This window comes from Callospermophilus lateralis, chromosome 16 (genome assembly GCF_048772815.1).
Source record: "Callospermophilus lateralis isolate mCalLat2 chromosome 16, mCalLat2.hap1, whole genome shotgun sequence".
Taxonomy (NCBI): Eukaryota; Metazoa; Chordata; class Mammalia; order Rodentia; family Sciuridae; genus Callospermophilus; species Callospermophilus lateralis.
The window spans coordinates 23540031-23552019 of NC_135320.1; the positions used below are offsets into that span (position 1 = coordinate 23540031).

General features: G+C 36.3%; 1 long non-coding RNA gene across 1 annotated transcript; it reads right to left on the reverse strand.

Moving 5' to 3' along the window:
• Positions 1–115: 115 nt before the first annotated feature.
• LOC143382369 (uncharacterized) lies at positions 116–11891 on the reverse strand. The gene is made up of 3 exons (XR_013088961.1): positions 11739–11891; positions 11568–11634; positions 116–413 (listed from the first exon to the last, which is right to left on the reverse strand). It is a non-coding gene; the product is annotated as an uncharacterized LOC143382369 (long non-coding RNA).
• Positions 11892–11989: the final 98 nt, after the last annotated feature.

The following is an 11989-nucleotide window of genomic DNA, read 5'->3' on the forward strand; positions in this document are numbered from 1 at the left end:
AAGCTCAAATCTGAAAACACCCCAGTTGTTACTTGACATTCTTAACCTCATTTATTGAGAAAATTGACTTACGAAGGTTATATAACAAAAAGTGGCAGAGTTTACTTTAGTCAGGAGCAAATAAACAATACTCAATTTAATAGAGATTGAGAGATCTGCAGAGTACCAGGCAGCATCTGGATCCAACCACTGGTATGTATCTTTTCCACAGAATTCCTCAGGGGCAAGGGATGTGCAGCCACTCTCTGACTCGTTCCCTTTGCATGACCTTATCCCATGAACTCAGTGGCTGTGGTGTGACTCTGGCAATGAGTTTGCTACTGATGGTTGAGTTTGAAGAAGCAGAGCTGTGATGTGGGGGTGAGATGTGTTGTCAGATGCAGAGGAGGTGGGTGGAGTTAATGCGGTTGGATCTGTGAAAGAGAAGGTGGCACTGTTAGAGGTGGTGTATGGGCAAGTTTCACAATTTGTTAATTAGGACACAGAGATGCTACAAAGCTGTCCTTGTGTGTCATAACATATTGATTTCCTTACTCTCCTTTGGTATTTTTGACGAGGTCAAGTTGACCAGAGAAAGGGTGGTAATATTTCTCAAGAGGTGGGGATGGGGCAAAATCCTCAACTTTTTCTTCATTTCCTCAAAATTCCGTGACATGTTGTATGAGATTCTGGCTGCTTTGCCTAATATAACTTTCCATCTCCTGTTTTCGCTCTTCAGGTGCTATTTGTAAGCAAACCATCAGCTCTCATTCCCCACCTCATTCATGAGTCTTGAACTGTCAACTCTGACTCTATTCTGTTTCTTCAGCCTGGAACACCATTCTCCCCACTTTGAAACTCCTTAGATCTTAAGAGTTCAAATCAAATGCCAACTTACTTCTTGTGACAATAACTGAAACTATGTGCTGAGGACTTTCATATGTATCATATCATTTAATTTGTTCCATTTCGAGTCTTGCTTTCTTATCTTGCAGTTGTATATTTGAACCTGGAAACTATTACTTGTGTAAAACTATACTCTTGCCTCTTTGCTCTCTTTGACTTATGTAAAATCTCTACATTATTCTTATTTCATCCTAATTCACAATTAGTTGTTATTTTACATGTTTGCATACTCTCTTCTGACTTCACTGATGGCTTTTTTTGTCGTTTTTTATTTGTTCTAATTAGTTATACATGACAGTAGAATACATTTTGACAGTAGAATACATTTGACAGTAGAATACATTTTGGAGTACAATTTCTCATTCTTCTGGTTGTACATATTGTAGAATCACACCTGTCATGTAATCATATATGCACATAGGATAATAATGTCCAATTCATTCTATTCTCTTCTCCTTCCTCCCCCATGCTCCCTCCCCTCCCTTCATTCCCCTCTGCCTAATCCAAAGTAACTCTATTCCTCCCTAGCCCTCACCCTTATTGTGAATTAGCATCCTATCAGAGAAAACATTTGGCCTTTGGTTTTTGGGGATTGGCTTATTTCATTTAGTATGGTATTCTCCAGCTCCTTCCATTTACTGGCAAATGCCATCATTTTATTCTTCTTTAAGGCTGAGTAATATTCCATATTGTGTGTATATATATATATATATATCAAATTTTCTTTACCCATTCATCTGTTGAAGGACATCTAGATTGGTTCCATAGTTTAGCTTTTGTAAATTGAGATGCTATGAACATTGATGTGGCTGCGTCACTATAGTATGCTGATTTTAAGTCCTTTGAAATCCACAGCATGCAATATGTAGTGTTTTACAAAAGACAGATAATCACTGTGCACAAATAAAACATACATATAATAAATGACATATCAAGGATTTTTTCCCTCCAACTTTTTCTCTTACTCATAAATTAGAATAGTTACAAGTCTTCAGAAAATTTAGAGTTTTCCACCTTACTACCACATCTGAAATGAGGACAGTTCATGGTGGTTCAGAGACAGGAGATAGGAAATGCTGCTAACGAAAACTGTTGCCTGCTGCTACTTTTTTTTTTTTTTTTTTTAAGCCTTTAGCTAGCAGGATCTGTTGCTTAATGAAGTGAAGTAATAAACCTTGTAGAAATGACTCCAGGATTTCAAGGTGGAGTCGATGGATATCACTGGAGAGGAAGTAGGAGGAAATAATTAACTTCAACGAACAAGAAGAGACCACTCTTGCCCCTCCCAACTGAACTCACCTTTGTCATATAAAACATATTTTGGGGTGGGGAGGCAGGGAGACTGGTTTGACCTGTTGGCTCTATGTTCAGCTGAATGAGGCAATGGTATTCCAAGCCAGCTTTAAATCTCTTCGCAGCCAGTTACTGAAGAGTTTCCATGCCAGTTAAAAGAAACATTGATGTAAGTGAAAACTAAGTAAATGTCCCAGAAACTCTTTTGGTCATTTGAAGAGCAAGTGGATCTTTTTAATTCTTAAAGGAAATAAATTTTTGATGGCTTTAAGGAATGATATCTCCTTAAAATGCATTGGTTTTTTTGTCCCTAAGTGAGGCGAGACTCTAGAAAGTGTAATCTTAAAAAATAAAAATCCTAATGTAAGAAGTATAAAAATATGCCTCTCTTTTTATTTCCAAAGTTCAGGATTATTTTCTATGCTTATATGCTTTGAAAGAATACTGTTTGAATGCATATGTGAGAGTAAATATTTTTTCATTTATTTTAGCATAGTATGTACTTTGCAAAGCTATGTAAATATTTAACAGAGAAAAACAATACAGTATATTTTCCCCAAATCAATGTTCCTTATATATTTTTTCCCCTCTGAAACAAGTGTTTTCAGAAATGGAGACTTCTATTTGTGGAATGTGTTTTTCCATTTGCAAATGAGATGAAAGGATAAATTAAATGAGCCATGACTGTTTGTTGATAGTTAGCATAGAAAGTACAGTTGCATTTCCTCTCCTCTCATTCAATGACCTTCAGTTCTCTGTCAGGTAGTGCTTGATTACCCACTTCCCCACTTGCCCACCACCCCTCCATCTCTCTGGTGGTGAGACGGAAAATGTTGACAAAGGCTTTGGTTATTTATTGTAGAACCAAACCCTTAAACTTTAAAAGTAGAAAAGAAAAGCAATCATATATAAATATAATCATTTTTCTTTACCAGTCTTTCTCTCTGAAACACACTGCTAGTTACAAAAATGTTATCCAGGGCTGGGGATATAGGTCATTTACTAGAGTGCTTGCCTTACATGCCCAAAGCCATGGGTTCAATCCCCAGCAACATGGAAAAAAAAATAAAAATGTTATCCAAAGGGCATATTTTAGGATATTTAGAAATTTCTAAAGCAAGGGAGGATGAGAATGTATTTTATGGGCCCTAGATTCTACTTTCCCTTTCTAATGACCAATGTTTTCACTGAACTTTAGCAATCATGTCACAATTTAAAAGATAAAAGGTGATTTCCAGGATAGTTCATGGACCAGGATCTTTCTAGTTTTCATTTTAGAAGAAATATAGTGGGGAAGGGGGAAAATGGGGAAGGGAGGAGTAGAAGTAGGAAATATTTTGCAGACACATTCTTCAGGTTAATGTTTATTGACATAACTAGGCTCCAAGTCACAGTTAACAACTAACTAAGTTCTAATTATATTATACAGAACACATTTAACCCTCTAATGCAGTGGTCCTCAAAGTTTAATGCATCAGAATTACCATGAGACCTAATTAGAATACATATTATTGGACCCCACCCCCAGCGTCTAAGTCTGTAGGTTTGAAGGGGCCCAAGCATATGCATTTCTAATAAGGTACCAGGTTGATAATAATGCTGTTGGTCCACAGACCCCACTTTGAGACCACTATCCTATAACATTTTTCTCATTTCTAACTGTACCAGAAGACTCTTCTATAGAGGCCTTTTAAAAATTAAAATCTTGATATCTATACCCTATCCCAGATCTACTGAAATAATCGCTGAGGCTGGTCATATCAAGATAAACAAAATCAGACACTAGTCAAACTGGATAGTGAACAGATAGTTAATGGATTGTTAAAATATAATCTAAGGATAGATTTTATTTATTAATAACTACCACAATAGTGAAGAATGCCCAGTGTGAACTGAACTCAATTTCACTGGTACAAAAGTCAGATGACTTTTTAAAGGTCAATGTGTGCTAAAGGAAAGGCAAGGAAGGGTGTGAAAGAGGTACTGGCCCATGTGACTAGGTCATCTGGTTTATTAATTGGCACTTCTCCATAGGAAAAGCAAACTTTCTATTATCTGCAGGATAATACAGGCAGTAGTGTAAGTTAGAGCCCTTCTCCTCCAGTAGGGGCATCAAGAGTAAGAACTGTTTGTGTTTTAAAGACTTGAATATCAGGTCCTTGCAAAGACAGTTCTGGGTAGTGTCAGAGAAAGAGTTTGTAATTGCAAGTTTTCTAAAGTAACTGCTTAAAAAAAAAGGGGAACTAGAACTTTCTGCCTTTAACCAGGTTTTGGCTGGAAAATTAGTAAGTGAATTTTCCAGGCAGTATTAAGCGTTCTCAAGCAGTAGTTGTCATCCTAGGAATGTGGATTTGAGCTGCTAAAACTATGTTAGTGTCTGTTCAAATCTCTAGTGTGGGTGGGAGAAGGGGTTGGGGGTGTATGGAATCATTTGTGCTGAGAGTTAGTGGTTTCTATTGTCCAAGGTTGAGGCCCAATTGAGAAGCAGATTCAGGAGGAATCTGGCTAGACTTGGGATAAGTAGAGTTTTTGTCAGTCTGAGTATCTGCATGTTGAAATAAGTTCATGGATAATTCTAGTGACCAGGGTTGTAAAACAATTCCTACAGTGAAATTTACAGCTCTAGAAACCAGCAGTTTCCTTAAATGTATTTCTTTTATAAGTTGCTCTTAATATTTACACAACTACAAAAGCAATTGGCAAACAGGAAGGATTTTGCAGTATGGTATGTTTCAGATAGAGAGCACTTCAGAGCAGCTGCAATTACCTTATAAACTGATCTTTCATTCCAGTTCCAAGGGTCTGAGAAGTAACTGCAACAAATACCCGCAATTTTTCTTTTTCCTTTTCTTTATTTAAAAATATATGTTCATTAACATCTGACTGCTGACTGTGAGAGACCTAATATAAGCCCCCTACCTCTCCTTGTCAGAGCATCCCTCCTCTGTGCCTAGAGCAAATCATATCAAATGACACATCCTTGGCTGCAGCATCTTTGGATCAGAGGAAAACTATGTTAAAGTAAATAACTATGCAGCCTTGAATGAAATCAGAATTAAACAAGGAAATGCAGACCATTGGGAGAGTTTCTATGGTAAGGATAGGGTTGAACTGGTTTCAGGATCTGCTATGGACTGAATTGCATCCCTTCACTCCCAAATTCGTATGTTGAAGCCTTAATCCCCAATGTGATGCATTTGGACATAGGGCTTTTAGGATGTAATTAAGGTTAAATGTGATCATTCAGGTGCGTTTTTTTTTTTTTCATTTTTATGTTAAACATTAGCATTATGCTTTTTTGAATATTTAGAAATTAGAAAAATATAAAAGGAATAGAAAATAATCATTCATATTTCAAATACTCTAAAATACTATCATGTACATGTCAGATTTATAAACAAATATTATTACAGTTAATAGTTAATGTGTATTTCTAGTTGTTCCATCACATATAATTTCATGCTTTTTTATCTGTTCTTTTTAGATATATGTATGACAGTAGAGTGTATTTTGATATATTATGCATACATGGAATATAACTTATTTTAATTAGGATCCCATTCTTGAGGCTAATCTGATGTGATTACGGTAAACATAGGAAGAGGAAGAAAGAGACATCTCCCTCTTTATGAGCATGATCTAGGGAAGACAAAGTGAGGGAAAAGTGAGAAGGCATTACCAAGAGAGGAAAAGGACTCTCACCAGAACCCAAACTGGATGCAACCTTGATCTTTCATAGTCAGATCTAGTTTGAGTTGATATTTGTATAAAGTGGAACATTTAGAATATGGCGATTTTTAAAAAATTTATGGATGCCTAATTGTTTTGACACCATTTCTTTTTAGATATACATGACAGTACAATGTATAACATTAGATCCCATTCTTATGGTTTTACATGATTTGGAGTTTCACTGGTGGTATATTCATATATGAACATAGGAAAGTTATGTCCAATTCATTCTACTCTTTCCTATTCCCATTCTCTCTCTCTTCCTTTCATTCTCCTTTGTCTTATCCAATGAACTTCTATTCGCCCCCCCCCCCACTGCACCCTGTCTTATTGTATGTTAGCATTTACATATCAAAAAGAACATTCTGCCCTGGTTTTGGAGGATTGTTTTTTTTTTCACTTAGCATGAAATTCTCCAGTTCCATCCATTTACCAGCAAATGCCATAATTTCGTTCTTCTTTGTGGCTGAGTAATATTATACTGTGTATACATACCACATTTTCTTATGCATTCTTCTGTTGAAGGGCACATAGATTGGTTCTATAGCTTAGCTATTGTGACTTAAGCTGCTATAAACATTGATGTCAACATCATTTCTTCAAATGGTCATTCTTTCTTCACTGAATTTTTTTCCACACCTTTGTCAAAAATCACTTGGCTATACATCTAAGGTTGTATATCTGTACTTTCTATTTTTTCTGTTACCTATATGTTTACCTATTAACCAATACTATACTGTGGTTCTTCTCATTTCTTTAAAAAATTCTTATGACTACTCTGGTTACATTGCCTTTCCATATAAATTTTAGAATCCACTTGTCTATAACTGCAGAATTAGAATTGCAATAAACCTTTAGATCAGATTGACATTAGTTCTTCTTTGACTTCTCTCAGTAGCATTTTGTTGTTTTCAGGATATGGATCATGTATATGTTAGATTTATAAACAAATTTCAATTCTTGGCTGAAATGTAAATTATACGTTTAAGGTTTTTGTTTCGAATTGCACATTGTAATATATAAAAATGCGATTCATTATTACACATTAACTTTGTATCCTGTGATATTGTTAAACTCTAAGTTCTAGTAGTTTTCTTTTTATATAGATTCCTTGAGATTGTTTATATAGAGGGTTATCTTGAATGTGAATAAGGATGCTTGTTTTTTTTTCATTCTAGGCAATGTCCCTCTGTTTTCTGTTCCTTGTCTTGTCATAACTACTAGGACTTCCAGTATAGGGTTGAATGGTGGTCATGAGAAGAGTCATTGTTGCTTTGTTTCCAGTTCTTGCCATTAAATTTGTCAGCTGTAGATTTTCTGTTGCTACTGTTAAGATATCTTTTGTCAGGTTGAGGACGTTTGCTGAGAATTTTCTCAGGAAATGGATGTTGAATTTTGTCAGATGCCTTTCCTGCACTGAATGATATGATCATGTGGTTTTTCCTTTTTACTCTGTTAATGTGGTCAATGACATCACTTAATTTTCTTAATACTGAACTAGTCTGCATTCCCAAGAGAAATCCCCTCTTGGTCCTGGTGTATTTTTCTTTTCACATATTGTTAAATTTGATTTGCTAATATTGTGTTGAAAATCTTCACGTCTGTGTTTATAAAGGATATTGGTCTGTGTTTATGAAGGATATTGGTCTATATAGCTTCAAGGTAAGGCTAAACTCATAATAAAATGAGTTGAAAAATGTTCCCTCCTCTCACTCTTTTTTCCCCCTGAAAGAGTTATTTCTTCTTTAAATAGAATTCACTAGTGAAAACTTCTGGTCCTAGAATTTTCTTATATCTAGAAGGTTTTAAACTATAAATTCAATTTTCTTAAAAGGCAGGCTTTTACTTTTTAAAAATTCCTATTAAAATTTTTTTAAAAACCCAGTCTGAGACCAGAGACCCTGCACCTAATAGAAGAAAAAATAGGCTCAAATCTTCATCATGTCAGATTAGGTCCCGACTTCCTTAACCAAACTCCTAACACGCAAGAAATAAAATCAAGAATTAATCAATGAGATGGATTTAAACTAAAAAGTTTCATCTCAGTAAAGGAAACAATAAATAATGTGAAAAGAGTGCCCACAGAGTGGGAAAACATCTTTACCACCCACACACAGATAGAGCACTAATTTCCAGGATATATAAAAAAATTCAAAAAACTTAACACCAAAAAATAAATAACCCAAACAATAAATGGGCTAAGGAGCTGAACAGAGACACTTCTCAGAAGAAGATATAAAATTGATTAACAAATAAATGAAAAAATATTCAACTTCTCTAGTAATTAGAGAAATGCAAATCAAAACTACTCTAAGATTTTTCTCTCATTCCAGTAAGAATAATAATTATCAAGAATATAAGCAATAGGAAGTGTTGACAAGGATGTGAGGAAAATGGTACACTTATACATTGCTGGTAGCACTGCAAATTGGTGCAACCAATCTGGAAAGCAGTATGGAGATACCTTAGAAAATTTGGAATGGAACCACCATTTGACCCAGCTATCCCACTCCTCGCTCTATACCCAAAGGACTTAAAATCAGCATACTGTAGTAACACAGCCATGTCAATGTTCAAAGCATCTCCATTCACAATAGCTAAACTGTGAAATCAACCTAGAGCCCTTCAATAGATGAATGGATAAAGAAACTGTGGTATATATACACAATGGAATATTACTCAGCATTAAAAGAGAAAAAAAAATATGGCTTTTGCAGGTAAATGGATGGAGTTGGAGAATATCAGGCTAAGCGAAATAAGCCAATCCCCAAAAAACCAAAGGTCAAATGTTCTCTTAATAAGTGGATGCTGATCCATAATGGGGGTGGGGCATGGGGAGAATGGAGGAACTTTGGACAAAGGGGAGGGTAGGGAGGGGAGAGGACATGGGGACATGAAAGAGGGTGGAATGAGATGAACATCATTACCCTAGATTCATGTATGACTGCACATATGGTGCAACTCTATATTATTATGTACAACCAGAGAAATGAAAAGTTGTGCTCCATTTGTGTACAACAAATTGTAATGCATTCTGTTGTCATGTATAACTAATTAGAACAAATTTTTAAAAATGGAGAAAAAACAGTCTCACCAGAAAGATTAATTCCCACTTAGTGATTAATATTTAACATTCAGTTCAACATAATAGTTGTTGAGGGTAGGCAAAATAAAATGTGGTCCTACATTAAAATAATTATAGCACATTATTAGTAAAAGATTTTAAAATGGATATATATGTGTACATGTATATATGTGTAACTAAGAAGAAAGAAATAGGATAAAACAATTGTTAAGAGCATGCATTGACTTTGGCAAGTGACAAACAGATTTTTATTTGGTTTTGCCACACTGTAACATTGGACAATTGACTTAACCTCTCTCTTTTTCTCTCACCTGAAAATGAGGAATAACAATAACATACATAATTGAGTTGTGTAAAGTGACAAGGCTTGTTAGAGACTTCATACAAAGTAAATACCAAGAAAATAGTAAAATCATTATACAACTTTTACAGGAAAAATTACAATGTACACAAGAAAGTACTATGGATTGAAAATAAGTTTCCATTCACCTAGAGAACATCATATTTAAAAATTCTACAGAGATTTAAGAGCATATACTTTTAATTTAGTTTTTTAGTATTTATTATTATTATTTTAGTACTGGGGATTGAAATCAGAGGCGCTTAACCACCGAACTACATCCCCAGCCCTTTTTATTTTGAGACAGCGTCTCAATAAGTTGCATAGGGCCTTGCTAACTTGCTGAGGCTGGCTTTGAACTTGCGATCCTCCTGCCTCAGCTTCTTGAGCCATTGGGATTACAGTTGTACACTGCATCTGGCTCATTTTCATTATTCTGTAAAAATTAGCATTGGATGGTTTAAAATTAATGGATGGAAAATCACTTCTAACTTATGGTTCTAGATTTATAACTGTTTTGCAACTACATTCTAATTTTTTGGAAAGTCCTTAGTTAATAATCTCTTTTTTTTTTTTAGGAAAGAGTGAGAGAGAGTGAGAAAGAGGGAGAGAGAGAGAGAATTTTAATATTTATTTTTCAGTTTTTGGCGGACACAACATCTTTGTCTGTATGTGGTGCTGAGGATCGAACCCGGGCCGCACTCATGCCAGGCAAGCGTGCTACCGCTTGAGCCACATCCCCAGCCCAATAATCTCTTATTTAGTAAAAATTAACTCTTCTATTTTTTCCCAAATTCTGCCATAATCTCCCTCTGTCTGCATTGTCTAATGTATTGATACTTTTTGTATAAGATAATGAGCAGACACCCTGAGTTTAAAGACATACTTTATTCCTTTATGTCCTTAATAAACAAGAGGAAAACAAGTACACTGGTGAAAGAGGAATATCAAATCAGCTTACAGGACCTGGCATACAAAACGCCAGAAAGTAGACTTGATTAACTTTGGAGATGGGTTTTCTTTGGCTACTCATGACATTATTGTGATTGCAGCAAAAATGATTACTGTTTGTTTTTGTTTAAACAATATTTTTCATCTTTTACTAAATGCCAGCATTATTTTTTCTTGTATGCTTGGTCTTCAAAAATTTGGTCTGATTAAATACTACTAAAAATATGTAGAGTTTACTTTGCTCACATAAAGTCCGATATTGGTATTCCTATTGGGCAGATGGCTCCAAGGGTAGTTCAGAAACTCAAACTCCTAATTTGTGATTCTGCATCTTTAGCATATGGCCAGAAAAGGGGAAAGAGCATGGGAGATAGCTTGGGGAAGGTTTTCTGGTTCTGTTTTGTTTTATTTTTAATGGGCTAAGCCTAATGGCTACATCTAACTGTAGGTGTGATGGGGAATGTAATGCATCTCTGTACTGAGGAAGAAGAATAGAGATTTGGTGATCATATGATACTTTCGACAGTACTGGCACAACACTGGTATTATGAAGAAACAAAAATAAATTAGAAATAGAGCTTGTTCTCAAAAAGTTTATAATATATTAGAGTGTATAGAGAAATCAATATTATATTGGTACAATAAATCTTGAATTTCCAATAATTATGGATCTCTCAGAACAATCAACTTTTAAAAATGAATCTACTTCTCTTTAACTCTGCGTCACCTTCAAGTTTTCCATTTGTATTTTCTATGGCTTTAATCTTGTCATTTCAGTTTTTACACCCTTAGGTTTGGATATTTGCATTAAGACAAACCCACAGTTAAAGCAAAGTAATGGAAAAGAAAAGTGAAAGGCATAGCCTAGTCATTAAAGACCCTGTGCTGATGGAGCCATACAGCAGTTTGGAACTTGGAGACGTTCTTCTAGATCATCATGAACATTATCTGCATGTATTTTATGGCATTCTTTACAATTTTTTGCTGAGAAGGGAACACTGCAGAAAACTGAACTGATACTAAAGCAGACTCATGGTCACGTGTGTTAATCTGTCTATACTTACAGCTTTTCCATTCTGGAACTGGTTTACACATCCTGAACCGAATCTTAATATTAAAGGTACAGAAACACAGGGCTCTCTCAGGGACCTTTGTCAGAAGCATTTACCTTAAACTTCAGGGACAATTCAGAAAGGACCTGAAATGTAGTTTACCGATTTATCTTACAGAGAGATGAAAAAGTGATAATTCGTGAATCCTTGACAATTGGTTTTAGCTTACTTTTCCCAAAAGAGAGTCCTCCCTGAGGTGGTCGGAGGGCACGGTCCTGTACAGCAATTTCTTGCACCTGGGAACGAAATTGAGAGTCGGTAGGTCGAAACCCAGTGTGGCTGAGAATGAGCGATGCGGATTACTCTGTGACCCCTGGAATGGAAGGGACTGTGCTCCTACCGACAGGTTCACCAGAAAGTCGAATTACGTGCAGAGTAGCCAGTAGTTTTGGGCAGCCGGCAGTAGCCGGGCCTCAGGGGTCCTCCAAGCCCTCCACAGGCCGGGAGGAACCCTTAGGGTCAGGCTCCGCGCCGCAGGACGCCCGCCACGCCCCACGCCGCCCTGCAGGCGAACGCAGGAGGCGGCGAGACCCCGCCGGGCCGCCGTAGCGCCGCAGCTCGGGCCGCTCCGCCCGCGTCACCCTCCGCCCC